This window comes from Ambystoma mexicanum, chromosome 12, assembly GCF_040938575.1.
Source record: "Ambystoma mexicanum isolate Mex_15411 chromosome 12, UKY_AmexF1_1, whole genome shotgun sequence".
Taxonomy (NCBI): domain Eukaryota; kingdom Metazoa; phylum Chordata; class Amphibia; order Caudata; family Ambystomatidae; genus Ambystoma; species Ambystoma mexicanum.
The window spans coordinates 1,037,217,990-1,037,239,381 of record NC_090936.1 but is presented as its reverse complement, the minus strand read 5'-3'; the positions used below and the strand labels follow the sequence as shown (position 1 = coordinate 1,037,239,381).

General features: G+C 45.7%; 1 protein-coding gene across 1 annotated transcript in view; it reads left to right on the top strand.

Moving 5' to 3' along the window:
* Nucleotides 1-21,392, top strand: part of SND1 (staphylococcal nuclease and tudor domain containing 1) — a 2,477,133-nt gene that overhangs the window by 740,851 nt on the left and 1,714,890 nt on the right. The window lies entirely within an intron of this gene.

The following is a 21,392-nucleotide window of genomic DNA, read 5'->3' as shown; positions in this document are numbered from 1 at the left end:
ACTCCTCCGTCTGCGAGAATTGGCAGAAGTTCAAAGACTGACAAATCCCCAAGAGCCTGGTTCTGGCAGGAGTTCAAATTGCTGTGATCCGCAGTTTTTTTTGTAAGCCGATACACTCGTATTGGGCATAATGAGGGCAATCCTAGCATTTGTATTACATATTTCCTTAACGCTCTTGTGTTTGCAGTTTTCACAGCAAACATGCCCAGCTTGGAACTCTCTCCCGAGTTTTATTGTTACATTTCTCTCATTATGCCATTGGCTGCACTCCCCTTATGTATATTCATACCCAGGCAGAGGCACCGCTGTGTTCATTTGCCTGCATCCCTTTTTATGGGAACCAGGTTTTTATTTACTGTAGTGGTGCATGAGGATCTGCATTTAATCCGCGAAGAAATCTAGCAGAATTTCTTCCATCTACCACCCTTTACTCTCAGCCTGCTCATGTAATGTCGCTATTGTGAAGTATGGCGCAGATTAGTGACTGGGTAATGCAGTCCTCTTGAAATATATGGGGTGGCTTAGCAGCGTACCAGCTCTCCTGTAATAAATCGCCCCAAGGGTGTGTGCATCCCACAGTCGGTTACCTCTTAAGTTTGGTATTTTCCTTCAGGTGTTCAGACTGTGTGCCTGCAGAAGCAATATGCAGAGGGGTAAGGGGGAGTCTTCTTGGCTGCACTTCCTAGTTCTTTGACGTCTTACATTTAGCATCGCTTGCGTATTGTACCATATGTAACTCAGCTAGTCTTACACGGATGTCAATGTTTTACTTGGTGTCTTCGTGCGATTTCCAAATAGTAAAATCATGTACTAGAGTGAAACTGTAGTGCTTCCATCTGCACATACCTAAAGCTCTTGGAATAATATGGTTTCCCGAAGGGCTACCTACCTCCGGCTGCTCCAGCGAGCATGCATATAAATGTTTGAGTCATTTCTCATTTTAGATTTAGCATTCCAAGTGAAACATCCGAATCCATCAGTGATGCAACAATTTGCTGGCTTGCATATGTGTAGTTTGGTAGTCTGTAAGCATTGCTTCGGCAAAGTACCAGTCACACTGAGCACAGATAATGGCCATAAGCATTTATCATTCTAGGCGACATATTGCATCTTTGGAATTAGTATAGGTTGGAATTGGTATACCCAGTTCTCCAGATTTGAGGTGAGAGTATTTTGGTCCCCATTTTCAAACGTTGATGTAAATGTGATTGCAAGAGAAAAAACTAAGTTTCTCCTTTACAAGAGTAAAAAGTGACATCCAGCTGACTTGTGCAAAAACTGTATGGAAAGCATGACCATGTGGCAGCTTTCTGCATTGTGATAGAAAAGCAGGGATCTCACAATTAACAGATAAAGCATGTAATGCAGTGTCAAAAACACCGTCTCACAAATGGAATACATGAGCACTAACACAGAGTTTCCATTGCATATAAAGAAAGGATACAGCAGAAGAAGCTTTTTAACGCTTTGCTCCCACAGTGCAGATCCGTTTGAGTAGGAACTGTGCAGGCTTCCCCTACACAAACGGAATAGGAGAATCGGGGCAATCCCAACGCAAGCTTTAATTATGTAGAACATGTGGTGGTCAGTGCAAGGTGTAAAGCAAAAGTGGAAGAGTCCCACGCTGGGAACAAATCAGGAATGTCTCGGAAGTAGAAGCGCCGCTCATATAAAATAAGTGCAACACAAACTCAGTATTCCACACTCCACTCCTAATATAGAAAAGGTATACCATGGATCTCAGTAGATCATGCTGTCCACACATAGAACAGGAACATTGCGAGTCCAAACAATGCAAGATTACCACACTAGCAACCGATGCATTGTGTGTCAGAACAGTAAGTTCCACTTACATTCAGAAAGAACTGCATGGGATGCCCTCACACTGAAGAGGTAAATTAGGCCTTGCCACACTTGGATATAACTGGAACATCCTAGGCCTCAACAGTCCAAATTACTGTTAAAAAAAGAACATGACCAGGATGTGCCTCACCGATCCAGCAGTACCACAACAGTGGGGGGGGGTTATTCAGTAAACGATAATTAGTGGGAATTCAGCCTTGGAAAAATAAATGATTTGTATACCAATTTCATCCATTCTACGGCTAGTTCACTTCATAAAGCATGTTGCAGAAGGGGATGTTAATCTAATACAGGGCAATAAGTCGTTTTTAGTCTGGCCATTTTATCTCTTCTATATATATTTGAATTTTTAGACCCAAGAACCTAGCCAATTACACACCAAAGCAAACCTGTATTGTTTTTGAGGTTCGATAGCAGAATTTTGATGTTTAATGTGTCCTCATTTCCTGCAACTAGTGCTACCTAATGGTATGCCAGTTGAGGGAGGTTGGACTCCGTGCTGAAGTCTATACTTAATCTCATGGTCAACATTTGGCTGGACAGTTAATTTATGTCTTGTTATTTATATAGTGCTTTTGCAAAGGTCTGTACATGGAACATATTTACATACAATTATCACCCAACTGAAGTTGGTACTAATTTGCTGACCGTGGAGGGATGAAACGCTGAGTTGGCCTTGCTGGGCTTCAAACCTGCAGATCACGCACAGATGGCAGCAGCGAATGCTCAACTGGCTCAACTGGCTGAGCTATCTTACCGGCTAACATCCTTTAGAGGTCGGTAGACGAACTATCGACTGATCTAATAATCACAGTGCCTCAAAGGTGGATGAATCATGCATGAAACGCTACATTAAAAAAAAAATACTTATCTGGATTATCACTACACGGATCGGTTTTGCTGAGTTTTAGTCTTGAAGATATGAAAGAGGCTGTAGGAACCACCGTGATTGCTCTAGTGACAATCACTCGCCCTAGAGCAAGGACTCTGCTGCCACTGACTAGTTATAGTAATTTTCCCCATTGACTGCAAGTTAAGGTTGAATGGATGCAAACTAGACCTTGCATACTCATTTTGCACACAGTTTTTATAATTAGAGCTTTAATTAAGAGTCCCAATTATTTGCCTTTGCAAGAGCGTAAAAAGGATGCAACAGGCAGCCAAATCATGACACAACTTGAAAATGAATAGGACCCATTTGAAACAAAACATTTGTTCAGCAAAGAGGTCTGGATTCATTTTATATTTGTGGAAAACAATCTCCTACAATTTGTGTTCGAACACACCAAATAGATGCATCTTGATGATAAATGTACATAGCACTGGAACTCTGAAAAATAATTTAGTGCAATACTGGTCTGCTGTCATTGGGGGAAACATTTTTTTTTATAAGTGTATTTTTAATTGTAACTCAAATTTTCCATTGTATTATACGATCCTAATATTTTAGGGAAACAAATATGCACAATGCTTCAGTTTCCTCCATGAGCATCTAGCTACAATACACAGCAGGAACTGAAAAAACTATTCTGTATGTCCCAGGGTGCAGCTTCTTTCTGAAAGGCTTCAGATAGTCTGTTTGACAAGCATTTCTCCGTTGCTTGCAATTACAGCCATGCAGAAAGAAATCAAAAGAAGCCGCCTGGTTTCCATCAAGTAACCTGACGTTTGCACTGCTGTTTGCTCTGAACCTGCACATAAATGATACACAACTCCTTCCAAAACCACCAGCTGACATTTATCTAACTTCCCAGCCAGTCTTGTTTCTGCCGAGTATCGTCGTCCTCTGGGAACAATGGAATTGCTTCAAGTAAAATAAGAATCCCAGTAATCTAGTCCCTCTGATCTAACTGGGCATAATCTGAATCCATACTGCACAAACTGGTCCACAAAATGTGCACTTGCCTCTAGCTATTGGTGGCCCGTTCAGTCACAGTTGTGAGAGCAGCACCATCTGCAGGGGAAGGCTTTCTCTTCTACCTTGAATCTGTGCTGGGAAGCCATTCTTGCCATCCCAGAGCCCCAATCCAGCCCTTGTAGTCCTTCCTACCTCCACTCCGCCAGGCCTTCCAGTGCTCCGTGGAACTCTCTCATTAGAGACCCTCCCAGGGCAGCCTTGCTGCAGCCATCGGCTAATGACCAGAGGCAAAGGGCAGCACCCAGGGACGCCCAAAGCAGACCACCTACAGCATCTGATAAGGTAAGTGTGTTGGTGGCGTGGAATACAGCCATTACTGCATGCCAGTAAAACCCCACCACTCTTAATACCTAATTAGCCTAGATTTACTTGCATCTAGCCTAACTGGGTTTTCATTACACTGCCAAAGTTTAAATCCAAGTGGTTTTTCATTACACTGAATGAAAGGGAGTTCTAAATCTAGGTGCGTTTCCCTACTGCTGTGTGTATTCTGAAAGCGCTCTGTTCATTTAGATGGATTTTTGGGGGGTAGGAAACGTGCCGCATTCAGAGGGATTTTGGGGGTAGGAAATGTGCCACTTTAGGATGGATTTTGGGGTTGGGAAATGTGCCCCATTTGGATGGATTTTGGGGTTGGGAAATGTGCCCCATTTGGATGGATTTTGGGGGGTAGGAGATGTTACACTTTGTATGGCTGGGGCATGAAATGTGTTACACTTAGATGGATTGTCAGAGGAATGCGTCCTACTTGGATTGTTGAAGGATTGGAATTGTTATACGCAGATGGGTTGCTGAGCTGAGAAATGTGTTGTACTGGTCTGTGAGACAAGTAATGTTACACTTGGATGGGTAGTTGGGAGAATTGTTACTGTGTAGTTTAGCACATACTCTTACGTCCCACCCCCTTTTCTACATACTGCATGGGCGTCCCTTCCAAGGGACGGGAGACGGAACCTTTTTCACCCGAAATTTTAATTTTCCCCTTTAAATTTAAAGGCACGCTGGGTTGCGGCACAGGGAGCATGTTGTGCCCTGACTCTGCCCTCTGGTGCCACACCCCAGTCCCCTTTTCCGCATCGACTGGAACGGGCCGAATTCACCAGCTCCTGGGTTTGGCTTTGGCCATGTAATTCCATGCCCAAATACTTCTCTTTTTTTTATCATTCAGGTATTCGGTCCTCTGGTATCGCGCTCCTCCCCGGCGCATATCGACTTCCACATCGACTTCCATATCGACTTCCACAGGGTTCAGGAGGTGTCCATCCTGCAATGGTCTCTTCCCAACTTCAGACCCCCATGCCCTCTGCCTACGTTGCCTTGGCCCAGACCACGGTTAGAAAACTTGTACAGCATGCAACGCCCTGTCATCGGAAATCGCTGAAGAACAGACTGGCCAGGTGGAGGGAGCTCTTCCAGAAGTCTCCTCCAAAAGGACCTCAAGAACTTGGTGAAACATCGATCCAGGCCCAAGGTAGGGCCTCTATTTTCCATCGCACCCCGCAAGGGAGACTCCTTCCGAAGGACTCGCCCGCGAGGGACCGCTCCAGTCCTTGTACCAGCAAGCGCACAGAGGCTGCTCCAGCTACTAGCCGAGGGTTTCTCGGATCCTCCTGGTGACAGTGCGGAGGCACCGGAAGTTTCCTTGAACGGGTCTCCACCCGAAATGCCCTTTTACTGGCATTATGTCCGAGGGGCCACAACCTACTACCAGCAATCCTGCTGAGGGGACGCCTAAAGGCAGCTGTCACACCTACCGGGATTAGGCCCTAGGAGCAGGGTAGGCCTCGCGATCCACTCTCGAGTCTTGGAGGAGGTTTGGCCCAGCGAGCTGAGCAACACGACACAGGCACGTGGCAGGCAGCTTGACAAAATGGCAGCCGCGCCAGACATCAGCACCCGTCCGCCATTCCAGGAGTTCAGCGAAGAGCGAGTGTCAAGGTGAGACTGGCCTCAACCAGCTACATGGCCTACAGCCTATTTTTCATTTGCGCAGGGCAGGTTCCCACTGCGTCCTTAGGGGCAGGGTATGAAGCGGCTCCAGCAGCCTCCTGCTACCCCGTCGGTATTCCCTACCACCTCTCCGGCCTGTGAAAAAGGATTCTTAAAGAGGTTCCTCGGGCTCATGAAGTCACCTCAGATGGGGGTTATTCTCAGGGATGCCATCAGGGTCGTGCTCCCTACGATGCTACCGGCACCACAGGCTCCTCCTCCGGCACCCCCGTCCCCGGCGCAGCCTCTGCCTCCGGTCCCCATACCCCAGCCTCTGGCTCCCGCTACTCCTCCACCTAAGCAGGATCCTCCTGACCCACAGGATATGGATGATGATGATGAGGAGAAGGAGGAGCCTGACACGCCATCCTCTGCCAGGGTTTTCCACGAAGTCTTGCAGGGCTGATGGAGTTACCTGGGCCTACCCCAACCCGAGGTTGAGCTGCCGGCAGAGGGGGTTCTGGCTGAAGTCCTCACACAACGCCCCTCTGCAAAAACGGGAATTCCACTGCAGACCGATATAGTCTCGAATGGTTGGCTCAAGCCCCACTATGTCCAGCCGGTCAGTCGTCACCTGGATGCCAAGTACAGGCAGATGGAGGGGGATACACTCTTGCTATCGGCCCATCCTCAGCCACACTCCTCGGAGATGAGTAGGCCTCAGCCTCCTCCGCGGCGACGCTACTAGGCAAGGAGAAGAAGATCTTGGAAGCGTACGGGAAAAAGCTGTATTCCAACACGTCCCTACATCTTCGTCAGGCCGATGTCATGCTGGCGGCCGCTAAAGCAAAGGTCATGGCAGGAAATTGCGAACTTCCTCCCGGAACTCCCTATGCAGAGCCAATCACGTTTCAAGGCGGGACTGGCAGAGGCCAAGCTGGTAGAGCAGGACCTCATGGAATTCACTGTTCATATCAACACCTCTGGCCGTGCCATCTGGATCGCCACGGACATGAAAAGGACAGCCTGGCTCCGGGCAACGAAATTCAACCCGGAAGTCCAGGAATGCATATTAGATCTTCAGTTCAATGGGGGTTGGGGGGGACCTCTTCCACTCCACCACAGAGGAGCTGGACAAAAAGAAAAAACAGCTCTCAAACGGCAAAGTCTTTATCCATCTTGACAAAAACCATCCCAAGTCGTACACCCAGTCACAGCAGCGCTCTGACAGGGGGCGTACGTGCGGAGGGTTCTGCGGCTTCCAGGAACGGAGATTCAGGTAGCCTGACCGCTCGCCATCTCAAAACCGGTGCAAGCAACCAAAAGGGGTGGGAGGGGGGGAGAGTAAGTGCTTTGTCTAGTTCCCCCTCCTCCGCGACAGCCTCTGAGGGAAAGAAGGCATGACCCGCCCCTCCAGGTCCACGTGTCTCCAGTGGGGGGCAGGCTTTCTCTCCATGCACGTTTCTTGACACCAGAATTTCGCAGACCCCTGGTTCCTCTCCGTAGTTTCCACGGGGTACCGCCTACCCATCCCAGCCTCTCCTCCCCTCCCTCAAGTTGGCACAGCAACTCTTCTGGCAGAGATCCGGTCGCTCGTAGAGAGCCAGGCAGTGGAGAAAGTCTCAGCCCCCCAGCGAGGCTTGGGCTTTTACTCCAGGTTTTTCGCCATTCAGAGGAAGAACCAGGTGGGCCTGAGAGTTGTGCTGGACCTTTCCACACTCAACCTCTCCTTAACTCTACAAAAATTCAAGATGGTTATGCCAGCTTTTATAAAAGAGACATTGTGCACGGGAGACTGGATGTGCTCCCTGGGTCTGAAGGACGTGTGCCTACACGTCCCGATTTGGCAGCCCCATCGTTCTTTTCTACGGTTCAGGATCGTGGGCTACCATTTCCAATACAAGGTCCTCCCTTTTGGCCTCAACTCGGCCCCCAGGATCTTTACTAGGCTGATGAACACTGTGGCGGCCCTCCTCAGGTCGCAGCACCACCACATCTACCCGTAACTCGAATGGCTTGTCAGGGCTTCATCTCCGGAAGCAGTGCTTCATACTTCGCACACTTATTAACACACTGCACGAGCTGGGTTTTTCACTCAACCTCAAGAAGTTATAGCTGCAACCCACGCAGAGACTGACCTTCGGCCTCAGGTAATGATTTAGCTTTCTGCTTTTCATGCTGTTGGCTTGAGGACATAAACTTGATTTGTTTACGAGCCGCCTGTTGCACTTCCATTCAATAGATTCAAAATTCCATTCTGAAAGCCCCCATTCCTGTACTATGTACACTTTTCTAGTTGTACCTCTTTGTTGTGCTGTGATAACCAATGGGGCGTGTTCTCTATACTATGAAGACTAAACTGAATTCAGGCCTTTGAATGAATGCTAAAGGATTGTCATTCATCTTCTGTTTTTGCTCACTAAAGACTTAATTTTACGTTTTTGTTGTAGTAACAAATGCCTGGTTATATTTATTTTTGCAAATGTACTCAAAGTAACATCCAACTTCCCTTTGCCTTAAGCTCCAATAGCAGCGCTAGAAATAAGTGTTGTACCAGTCACTTTTACTCCCTAAAAACAGTAAAGTACTCCAACAAAATAGCTACAAGAAAAAGTTCACAACAAAGAACAGTGGGCACACAATGGAAACTGATACCTGCTTTCCTGTTTCCACTCAATGGTAACAGCAAAAAGGAGATCTACGTTTATTTAAAATGCATAGTTTCATTTGAATGAATTACTAGTTGTAAAATAGAGGCTTAAAAAGGATCTCGTTATGAGTTGAGGAATGGGAACTTTTTTTTTTTACTGCCAGAAAAACAATTTAATCGCCAACGTAGTAGTAAATAATAAAATAGTAAGTGAAATATTTAAAATTCGTATACTGACCCATGGATAATAGCCACATACTTTGCATTTTATGTTTGTGTATTGTTCTTTTCATTGCTTTGTAAAGGTGCCATATTGGGGCGTGCTCTTTAAGGTGCTCGTCTGCAGTTTTTCTCTTGGTGTTTTACTTCTGTCTTTGCTGGATCCCCTTCACTGCTCCTGCTAACAGTTCTGGAGAACTGAGGCCCCACTCATCTGCCCAAGCCCCCCGTCATATCTGGAAGGTCTCAGCAGCCCAGCCTTTGGCCACCAAACTACATGCGCCAATGTGGCATCTTGGAAATGCTTTTGTCGTGAGACTTTGCACGTGCTTTTTAGTTCTAACTAGGTCTGCATTTGATTATTATTGCGGACTGGGCGGCCATGCTCTATTGTACATCTTGCTTTTCAGACATTCCAGATATAAAAACATTGGGACTAAACGGTGCTTCTGCCACTTAACCACTGATACGATGCATACATTCCTTCTGTCAATAACTTCTCTTCTGGCTCTGCTTCTATTTTTAAGCTTCCATTGCTAAATTGTTTGTTCTTATAGGAATCCTGCATTTCTGCCATTTCTGCCATTGTTTCGATTGAATTGTATCCACTAATTTCCTTTTACTGGCTTCTCGCTGGAGCCAACTTTCGTCTTCAGACTTTCACTTCATTCTGTCAATCCCTGAGCCCTTGCCTTTAGATGAGCCTGATTGCTTGGCAGACTGATAGCTGTAGTTTGTTGCAAGAATGTACATGTCGTGGGGATAAGCAGCAGGTCTTATCCATGCTGCCCTGTCAAGTTTTATTCCTGCCTGTTTTCGCACCACTTCTCTTCTAAGTAGTAAAATGTATTTATTAATGTGATTAGTTCACAAAACCTCACATACTCCACAATCATCAAATTATAAGAAACATCCAATATCACTTAATATTTCATATGACAAGACAAACTTGCCTGAAATCACAAAATACTTAAAAATCCTTACTTACATTAAGTGTAAAAATGAATTTCCAGGATAGTTAATAGTTCTGAGAATAAAATGAGTCCATTCATTTTCTTTTTGTTTGAAATTTCGGAGATGAATGTCCCAGTTTTCATAACATCAGATACCCTTTGCTATACCTGATAGTGTGATGTGCATACTTATTTTTTGTGAGTTTAAACAATACTGCCGAAAAGCAGGCTGTAGTGTATACTATCGTATTGGGACACATCTGCCTAAAATACACACAAGTTGGGCCTTTCGATTTACATTCTGCAATCACATGTCTTATAGTTTCTCTCACGTTAGTCAACTTACACATGCAACAGTACCTGGTATCGTCCGGTATACCCAATTCAATGTATTGCTTTTCTCCTGAAGATTCCTCATATGATAGATATTCCATCCAGCTCTGCTGCTTCGGAACATTTTCGACACTGGCCGTAGTGGACTTCTACTGTCGTCTCTCCTCCTTGCTCGGCATCCGATCGGCTGCTGTGAACGTGATGTCAGGCGTTGTGTGTATATATACTTCATCACTTTGCCCCACACCTCAGTTCCTTTTTCTTTGCGCTAACAGGCTGCTTGGGAACACAGGTCGAGTCTTCAACTCATTCAATGTTTTTCGTCAACTTATTTTCTAATTCCTTGATGCAAGATAATGGTCGCTTGGGTTTCGGGATTCAAGATGTGTACTGACTGTGGCACCAAGATGTCCATCACTGACTCACACGAGTTGTCTCTGGTGCCTCTGCACGGGTAACGGGATAGAAGCGTGTCGGTCATGCACCAAGATGCAACCGGAATCCCTTCGTGATCGAGCAACTAAACTAGCTCTTGGTCGAGCGCCCTCTAAATCACTGGCGTGTCCCATGGTTCGGTACTCAGAGGCCGAAAACCGAGGGGCACACCCCTGAGAAAGAACATTGGCGGAAGAAGAAAAATGGTCCCACTCCAGTCATCCTACCTCGTCCCGAAAGAAGAGGCGTCCCTGCTGGGTGTCCGATTCGTCAACGGAAAGAGGTAAGCTGTGGGCAGGGTCTACCACCCGCCAAGAATGGAAGGATTTTAAGACCTCTATGCTTGATATGTTCAAGAAGCATGCTGCATTCGGTGCGGTTAACCCCCTCCCACACCCCCCCCACGCAGCAGGTCTTGGAGCCAAGAGCGGTGCTCAGCATTTAACCCCTCTCGTGCCCTGGTATCGGAGCCGATAAACCCTTCAACATCGAAGGAGGTCTATTGGAAGCCGGATCAACCCTGTGTATCCAAAGATGTAGACGCTACAGTGTTTCGACACCGACAACCACCCTATCAGCGCCTAAAGACAAGCCGTCGACGGTTGTCGATAAAACTTTTACCTAGCATTCCAGGTCTGAATTTTTCAATACCGTGTCTGCTATATTCAGCGTCGATGACTCAGTGGACCATGGGGATGTTGACCCTTTTACATGGGCACGGGAGGTGCTGATTATTTTGAGGACCACAGTTGGCTTTTACAACTAGCTCATTGTCTCATGACGCCAGTGGTCTGGACACCTCTACAGACCTAGAATTTCAACAGTCCCAGCCCTAAACTCATAACTTGTTTAAGTTCAGGGTTTTGGTAGAGAGGGTCGTTGATGCTCTAGTATTGCAGTCCTCAATGGTGCTGATGCAGGAGTACGACCTCACCGATATCCTGAATGAAAGTCTGGCGACAGAGCGTAATATGCCTTTAAACTCTGCCATTGCTGATCCTCTAACAGTGCTGTGGCATTGTCCATGTTCTATTCCCCCGGTCCGATCCACCATTTCCGCGAAGTATAGGCCAGCTAGAGGAGACCTTTTATTACTCTCCTCCCACCATTCCCCGCAGGGGCTTGTTATGCAGGCTGCAACAGTCTCATCTAAACCATCTTCTTCCACTTTACCTCCTGACAGAGACCGAAAAAAGTTGATGCCTTGGCCAATAGGGCATTCACTTCGGGCAATATGTCCTTTAAAGCTACTGATGTGGCAAGCAGTTTTGCCAAGTACTCTTTTGGTCTTTGGACAGCAGTGAAGCATGCTGTGCAATACGTCCCTGAAGGGGAAAAAACCTGAGTGCTTCCTACAGCTGGTGGAGGATGCGAAGGAGGTTGCCGACTCTGTGGGCCCTTCTATGTCTGCAGTAACGCTGAGGAGGCAGGCTTACTTAAAAAGTCCGTATTTTCTCCTACTGTCCAAGTTAAACTGCTGGACATGCCTTTCGAAGGCGATTCCCTGTTCCGCCAAAAAGCAGATTATTCTTAAGAATACCAAATCTCTGCTAAATATTTAGGCCTAGCTGCGCAGCCAGCCAAACTTGCCTTCTGCTTCGCCTCTAGGGCACAGGTCTACAGGCGGTATGCTCCTTATGGGAGGAGAGCGCAGCTACCACCGGCCAGGCAAGGAAAGACGTGTTACCCTTGCTCTGGAAGAGGCAGAGGGGCTTCTAAAGGTCAACCTCTTAAGCCTCTTTGATTTCTCCTCTCAAAACATACAAGTTGGTGGACGGTTGACGGAGCATTTCCTCCAGTGGGAGGGAATTATTTCCGATGCATGGGCTCTCCAACTCATTCAGTAGTCTTATTGTCTGCCATTTTAAGAAAGCCTGTGGACAGAACCCCCACCACCTCCAATCCAACCGGGACAGGAGCTCCAGGAAGAACTGCAAGCCCTGCTGTTAAAGGGTGCAGTGGAAGAGGTACCGCCCGAGCAGAGGATCAGGTTGGTATTCCCCTTATTTCCTGGTACCCAAGATGGGAGGCGGTCTCCATCCCATTCTGGACCTCAGAGCCTTGAACAAGTTCCTGAGGAAAGACAAAGTCAGTATGGCGACGTTGAGAGAAATTTTCCACGCTCTCGAACTACAGGACTGACTGATAGCAATAGACCTAAAGGATGCTTACTTCATGTGCCTATCCATTAAAAGCACAGTAAGTTTGTAAGGTTCACCATAGGGACAAGAACCATCAGTTCAAGGTGCTTCCCTTTTGGTCTGACCTACGCCCCAAGGGTCCTCACCAAGCTCATGGATGTAGTCGCGGCTCACCTCAGGAACTCCAGAGTCAACGTATTTGCGTACCTGGACGACTGGCTGATCTGAGGGAAGTTATTTGCTGCTACACGTGCTGGGCTTCTCCCTGGATTTAAAGAAGTCCCAAATGACACCAGTCCAAAGGCTTCAGTTCATCGGAGCAGTCCTAGACATCCGTCCTGAAGAGTCGTCAGCTTGACACACCTGGTTGACTTGTTCTGGAACCATGACCCTCTACCAGTGGCCTCCTTCCACCGCTTCTTAGGTCTCATGGTGCATGATATCCCTGCAGTGGCTCCTGAGGAATCAGTGGTCACAGCACTTCAGCTCTTTCAGCTCTCCTTGGTGTCTGCATCGGTGGTGTATGACCTGTCCTGGTGGGCGCACCGCAGCAGTCTTCTGGCAGGGGAACCCCTCTAGCTGGTGACAGATGCATCTCTGAAGGTTTGGGAGCTCACTGTGAGGATTTGCAGGTGAGCGGTCTTTGGTCAGCAACAGAGGCAAGGTGGCACATCAACAGGCTGGAGTTACGAGCCATCAGGCTTGCCCTGAAGGCATTCGCTCAGTCTATGCAGGGGAAGCATGTCCTCATTCTGACGGACAACACAGTGGCAATGCACTATCTGAACAAGCAAGGTGGTGTGCACTTCCACCCCCTCTGCACAGAGGTGATGATGCTATGGTTCTGGTTACTGGAGAACCAAATCTTGGTCTCAGCAGTTCATCCTGCCGGCACAGAGAACAGTTTGGCGGATGCTCTGAGCAAGCTGAGCATGGTCTCAGACGAGTGGGAAGTGTGCCAGGAAGTTCTAGAGGAGGTCTTCTCTCTCTCCCTGGCGTACACGAGCATTGGATCTGTTGGCAAGAAAATCTGCCAGGATGTGCAGACACTTTTGCTCGCGGGAATTCCCAGTGAACGGTGTACTGGCGGATGCGTTTCTGGTGGATTGGACCTTCCCTCTCGATTACGCTTTTTCTCGGATTCCCATCATTCCATGGGTTCTCTGGAGATTGAAGAGGGTTTGAGCAACCATGATCTTGATCGCCCCGCACTGCGTGAGGAGAACGTGGTACTTCGACCTCTTGTGTCTGTCCAACTTACTGGTTGCCTCGGTGGCCAGATATCTTAACCCAGTCAGGTCTAATACTCCACCCGACCCCAGAATCCCTCAACATACATGTGTGGCTCTTGAGAGGAAGTGCTTGAGGTGTTGCTGGCTACAGACACTGTCTACAAGATCTTTTGTACGCGTGCAGGTGGAGAAGATTTGAGGCTGTGGGATGTATTGACCCACTTTTGCTCTGCCATGTGGCATCCCTGTGTTCTGATGGTGCCAGAAATCTGAAAATGGCTGCAAAACCCTTGTGCGCGCCAAAGTCGCTGAAAATCGCGCTTTGCAACACAAAAAGATGGCTGCCCAATCTGCCATGCGTGTTGTCAGTTGTGGAACCATGATCTCACTCCTGAAACATGTCACTGGGCTTCACAAGTAAAAATGGAGCACAGAGGGAAAAGCAGTGCTTTGCTGAAAGAAATCCAAAATCTTGCTTTTAAATCCTTTTTTCTTGGTTGCAGAAACTCCAGAATGCGAGCGCAAAAACAGCCTCAAACATCCAAGATTCTTGCTGGGTGCTACAATTCATTTAGTTCAAGAAATCATGGTGATATTACAATGTCCTGCAAAGCTGAATTTGTCATAAAAACATCCACAGCAAAAGATGCCTGCCTGTGGAATCTGTCAAAATCCGGGTGCAGTACCCTCGGCCGCCTGTATGACAGCGGTCAGAAGCCTGCCTGATTAACTTTAAAAATGTATAAGCTGAAAGCAAATATTTGCAATGTAAATGGCATGTTACTGAGAGTAACCTATGTTAATCCCATGGTTTAGAATCTGAAATAAGTGTTCTAGCTGCCTGTTTTGAAATTACAGGTTGGTTTTAGGCAAAGGAAAAATGCAACAGAAATAACAATTTAAGCCTGGCTGAGCTGCAAGAACTTGAAAGGCAGGTTTCTTCCCAGAAGGAGGACACTTATCCCCAGCTGAAACTCACAGGGAAGTGCCAATTGCTGGGTAGCAAGAAGGAGACCATGGACTTCCTCCAGCTCAAAGTAATGCCAAGTCTGAAGGGTCGTAAATGGCCTGGGCCCAGGAGGAAATGGGAGGAGACTGCTTCTGAACTGCAAAGAGGCAGAGACAAACAACCATTTGTGGTTGGACATTCACAAAAAACATTTTGTTTAAATATATATAACTTGCCACTTAAAATTGTTTAAAATACAAAAATCACATATTTGTGAATCTAAATTCTGGCTGCACGTTTTAAGAGGCAGCAGAACTCTGACAGAAGAAACAGTGGAAAAAGTGATATTACACAATGTATTTTTGATAGAAGCATGAAACTTCATACACTTATGCCCATGTTCAAATCGGACATTTGTACACATTTTCTGATAAACTGGACATTGTTCCTGATAAAAAGGGCGGAATTTGGTGGAAAGCAGAAACCAGATCCTATAGCGATGGGGTTTTGTGGAGTATCTGCTACTCAAAATATGTAATCTATATAAATGATTGTTAGAGGTTGCAAACATGGAAATATGTATTGTACCAAAAGTAGATTTGGTGTTCAAGAGGCTAGGGGTGGACTCTAGGACTCGTAAAACCACATCATCATGGTGACACACTGTTTTTCTCCTATCAAGGAACAGAGGAGACCCTGACGAATCCCTGGAAAAGGGGCGCGCTTAGGATAAACCAGCACCCACACCTCTTTATCATAAGCATAAATAGAGACAGCTGAGGACTTAGAAAGACACACATATTCACCCACTAACCGATTGCTGGCGGAGCACCCTGCTAGAGAACCCTCCATCTTCCTAGCTCCAGACTCCAGAAACCTGTCAAGCAGAAAGGCCCATTCCATTAGTTGAACCATTTTCAACTAGGCCTTAAATTCTAGAACCAGAATCCCACCACCAAAGGGGAACATCAAACAGCCGGGCTGTGCTGTACTGCTGCCTGCTAAAAGAATTAATCTATAGAATAGGACTGTCACTAGCATATGTACTGTCCATGGTTAATCCCCATCTTAAACCCATCCTATTTTGTATTAAGAACCGATAGTGTTAGGAGTGTTTTGAATTGTCAGAACTGTTCTTGTGCTAGTTTCTCTTATCTTTTTTCTAAAATCATTAGTGTTGTGAGTAAATAAATTGAATCCCAGAAAGAAAGTGAGTATCCACCACGTGAAGGGTCCCTGGCCAGGACTGTGGAGCTTCATGTGTGGCATTCTCTTTTTCTATAGTCATAATCTAGTGTAGGAAATCCTTATTGTCTTTTAAAAGTGCATTCCTGTTTTCCATTCTTGCGCCTATCTGAAAAAAACGACCTCCACTAAAACGTCCAAACTTCAACTTCTGCTTGTAGCTAACTTCCTCGGCATTCCATAGAACCTAAAACCGCATCCCAAATCCATCCGGCTCTCCCGTAATCGCGATTACCGCGCACGGAGAAGTTTGCTGCAAATTTTCGTTTAGGGAATTTCTGGCACATGTAAAACAGCTTTTGATTGCTTCCGACCTTAATTTTAAGATTTCACATTGTTCCTTAGTATCAAATCATTGCTATTGTTTCTGTGTAACTATCTTAAACAGCTCTGATAAGAATGTAAACCATTTCAGCAATTTAGACCATATTTAGGGGGTAATTCATGGATTATTTGCGCCGAAAAAAACGGGATTTGTGCGCTATTCTGCCCGCAAATCCCCATTTGTTAAACCGGGATTTGCAGGCAGAATGGCGCACAAATCCCGTTTTTTTTTCGGCGCAACTAATCCATGAATTACCCCCTTAGTGTTTTCACCCAATCCATTCTTCAGATAACTTTGAAACCATTTGGACAGCTTGACAATCAATTCAGTTTTTCTCTTGCGTGCTGGGGGGAATTGGGATTATTTTGTTTGAATTCTGCCATTCCTGAATACTTGCTCTCTCCTCCTATCTCTTTAAATTGCCTATTGGGGGGCTGTTGAGGGGCGTGCATGGGGGAATAGTAACCACACTGCTATTTGATTTGAACACACACACAAGTATTATTTCTGTGCTGCTTTGTTTTTGCTCATTACTCATTGTGATTAAAGAGATTGCTTAGTGTTACATCACCCCATTGGAGATCATTGTGTACCCATTAAACATAGTGTAATTGAATTGTGAATACATAAATATTTTAACTTTACAAACCAGCCTGATTCTTGGTTCAGTGTGACTGAGGGGGGGTTCCAAGAGAGGGGCGTGATATGAGTGGTACATCGTTCAGAATAAAAACTTTCAGACACAAATAAATAAGGATTTCAGTTGTCCATTACACGCTAGGCATTGACTTAGGTGAAGTGCCAGGTGGAAATCACTTACAAGGCGTGGTGCGGGGAACATGAGATTGACCCGATATCTTTCCCCACAGCTACAGTGATGGAGTCCCTTAGGTCACTGGCCTCTGCAGGCCTTCAGGTCACTACAGTCCAAGGATGTTTGGTGGCCTTGTCTATGTTGAAGAGATCCCTGAATCGAGGTTCATTTTTTACGATCCCGGTAATGGCACAATTCCTGAAAGGCCTTGTAAATAAGTTCCCGCCAACTGTTTGTCCCTTAATCTGGTACTGACATTTCTGATGGCTGCTCCTTTTGAACCTATGCATACTTGTCCTTTAAGACTTCTCTTTAAAAACAGCTTTTTGGTGGCCATCACATCTGCGAGGTGGGTTAATGAGCTGCAGGCCATATGCTGTAAGCCACCCTTCCTGTGATTTTTGTTTGGGAGAAAGTCTCTCGGGGTAAGGCCTGACTTCCTTCACAAAAGTAGTGTCAGAGTTCCACATATCGCAATCAGTCGACCTCCCAGTCTTCTGTTATCCGCATCCTTCTAAGGAGGAGCGATATCATCGCCTAGATCCCAAAAGGGTGCTAAGTTATTACATTGCAAGGATGTCTGAGTTCAAAAGAGCTGACCAGCTCTTCGTGGCTTTTTCTTTAGCTCATAAGGGCCTGGCTAGAACTAAACAAACTGTACCGCTGGATCATTTTCTGTAAAGTGGAATACTACCAGCCGCGGATAAGGAATTAATGGCAGGCATCAGGGCTCATTCGAAAAGTCTCGCCGTCAACAGCATTACAGAAGGGAGTCCCTGTTGGGGATATTTGTCACGCAGCGACAGTCTTCCCTTCATACCTTCGCTAAGCAGCACAGTCTAGATGTGGCTCGTACAGCTGATGCACTTTTGCAGGGCAGTGCTGCAAAATATCTTAGTCTAACTTTCTGCCCGCCTCCTTCATCTACTGCTTTGGGAGTATATCAGATGAGGAATCTGCGGGTGAAAAGAAATCCATTGAAGGAGGAATTACTTACCCTAATGTTCTTTCTTTGAATTCTTTTCTGGCATATTCCTCCTCTCCCCTCCCATCCATCCCCGCTCAGAATGTCGGTGGTTGATGCGCATCTTCTCTTAAGCGTTGACGACTTGGTAATGGTCCTCATTGACCGTTTATTGTCCTTCCTGCCACATGTTTCTAAAATAAAAAGGATTTTTTCTGATGCTACTTTTAGTGTCTGTTGCAAATTCTTCCTCCGGAGGTTTATGGTCATTTCATGTTTTCTGGGCTGATTAGCCTGTTATCTCTGTTTTACTATTCAGTGTGGTGTGCTCGGATGGAGGGAGGGGGGAGGAAGAGGGAAACTGAGATGTGTGGCGTAGTAACGAAGTATATATACAATGCCCGACGTCCCGTCCGGAACAGACGATCGGATGCCGAGCAAGAGGGATAAACGGTCGGCAGCCAAGTCGAGGTCCACTACTCCCCCTGCCGAAACTTTTCAAAAGCAGCAGACATTAAGACTTTTTAATATTACAAGTGAGAAGATTGTGATCGAAAGGCGGCAGTGAACCCGACAGAGGGAAGTCAATAGAAAAGCTAAGGGAATTGGATGCCACATTGTGAAAAGGTTAAGTGAACTACATTGTGACAAGTATGCATAATAAAGCATTAAATGAGAGCCGCTTGGGTGGCGGATGTTTTGCTCCGAAACCTCATTGCGCTTACTCCATAGACTCACTGACTGACAGGAGAGGAGTTCTTGTTAGCCAGCGTCTCCACGTTGTGGAGGGGAGGGCCATCCCATCCTATTAGTGGCTCATGGGGAGGGTGGGATCATATTAGTGTTTTTTGTTATGTGCCTGTATGCAGGCACATTACATAAAATAAAAAAGTACCTGCTTGCACCATCACCATGCTCCGTGCTGCCATGGAGGACCGAATGGCCCTTGTGTTTTATTACCGGTCACACTCAAGTGAGGGAGCTCCTTCCCCACAATGAATGTGGCGCGCAATAAAGCGCTTTGTATTTTTTTTGATGAGTTCAATGTGGGAAGGCCTCCAACCCGTCTCGCACCCACCCTCAACAAGTACCCGGTGCCACAATGGACTAGGAACCAGGTCGGTATTTATTAAGATTATATTTATTCATTCATTTATTTAGGCAAATCTTACAAGTAGATTACATCAGCCCTGTTGTGGCAACACAAAAACAGAATAATCTTTTGGAAAGTACCAAAACAGAGATGACACTTAACTTATGCAGTTACAATAGTTTCCTATTAAATCACCCACCAATACAAGGAAAGAACAAATAGGAGACTGTGATTTCAAACAGCGTTATGCTTTTCCCCAAGCAACCCTCACCCTCCAAACATCAATTAGGTATGACTCCTTTAAATGGAAGGCAGTGGCAGGGAGTGGGAACACAATGGGGAAATCGGATTTGTAGTCTAGCTCACAGAAACAAAATTGGAAGAAAAGCAATGGAAATTTGTTTGGGCACACCTACAAAGCACAGGCAGGGCTTTGGGGGATTTAGTTGGCACACAATGGGAAAATCGGATTTTAGAATATCTGGTCAAAGAACCAATAGGGGAGACCGAGGCCATGGAAAAAAATATTTTGCTACCCCTGTCAATATAACACATATGGCTTTGGGGTTTTTATCATGGTACAATGGGAAAATCGATTTTGTGATGATTAGCACAGATGCAATGGAAGACAAAATGCAAAAGGGAAAATTTGTTTTGCAGAGCACAATGGGAACACATGGACAACTTTGTTTAAACACCTTGTGCGTGCACACAAGAGGAACAAGGCAGTGGGGTGAATTCTTCTGGCAAATATTTGTCTATACCGGCTCACAACAAACTGGGAAAAAATTGTTGGTTTTGAATACCAACAATACAGATCCTGTGAAGTCAATGGGGGAATTAATTGATCTTCTTTGTTAAATTCTAAGGATTTACACAGGCAAACGGGGGATTTTTCAATGCGGAAATAACTTGCACAATGCTGAAAAATATGGGACCTATACAATCTAGGGCTTTTGGGGTAGTTCTAATTACACGAGAGGTCTGGACTGTGCATCAGGGAGTGGCAGAACACACTGCTGGGATAGCGATGGGGGTCAGTCAAGGGTCTCCTCTTTCTTCCAAGGTGTCCCAAGCAGTTTCTATATCTCCTGTCTTCACTGCAAGATTAGCCTCTCTCTGCTGGGATGTTTCTCGCCAGATTTCGGCATCCGTTGCTCCTCTGAATTATTGTAAGAAGTCCAGCTCTGAGGCGAACTGGCTTATTTATAGGGGAAATAACATCACTAACTTGTCATGATTCCCACTGAAGCGATTGGCTAGCCTTCCTTACCCCCTCCCACCTGGGTGCTGATAGGACAAGGGGGATGAAGGAGTGCTTTGGGTTAGCAGTGGGAGGAGAGCTTCATCATCGCACTTTGACAGATGGGCTCGGTCTTGTGTTTGAACTCAAAATATCTCAACATGGCAAGTATCCTTAATTTCCAAAACTTTACATGTATGAATACATTTTTGAAAACTATATTTCAAGACGAATTAGGTAAGACTAGTATGAATTCTGCACGTCCTTTCTGTGCAGAGATAGTTTTTCTTAATGTACTCCTATACCATATCAGTGAAAAATATGCCACTCTATGGGCGTCATATTAATTATGATTGCCATGCTGTTATCAACTTTCTCAACTCTGGTAATCACGGGAAGGCCCAAATCACATTTTCATTATTAACATTAGTTGTGTTTATCCCACCAAAATAGTTTTTTGCATGGTTAGAAGGGGTTGATTGGCATCTTTAATAAAAGCCTACAATGACCAGTGTGTGATCTATGCTGTCCATTTTCTGTGATAAATGTTTCTCCCATTTAAATCAATGTGCAGTTTCACTCCTCTTTCTCTCTGGCCCCCACTGTTTAAGTTTCAGTTCTCCTCTTCAGGCACATGACGTAAACATAGCTGCCTAATGGCCCCTAATGTGTTTTCTTTATGGGCCTTGTGACGGCGGCAAAACAGACCTAACCTTATCTGGTCTTTCCCGCATTTCTGATCTCAAAAGTAATTCTTTCTTGTATATTTAAGGAATGGTTCTGATGGATGACGACACAGGCCTGGGTCTCCAAGGCAACAGAGGGAAGCCCTGGAATTTAGTTGCACATCTGAAAAAAATAGCCAGCAGCTCATGGTCTTTCAGAAGACAGCCTGTAAACTCGTACATAAATACATTTTAAATGACATATAAGGCACACAATTTACAATGAAGGCATATTTCTGAGTGGTACATGTACATGAGAACACATTCCCAAGCTTGAAAGTCTGGTTGGCATTTGGCTGAGCATGTTAATCTTGGAGGGACAAACGAAATGACATTTCATTCAATGTACATGTAAAATGCT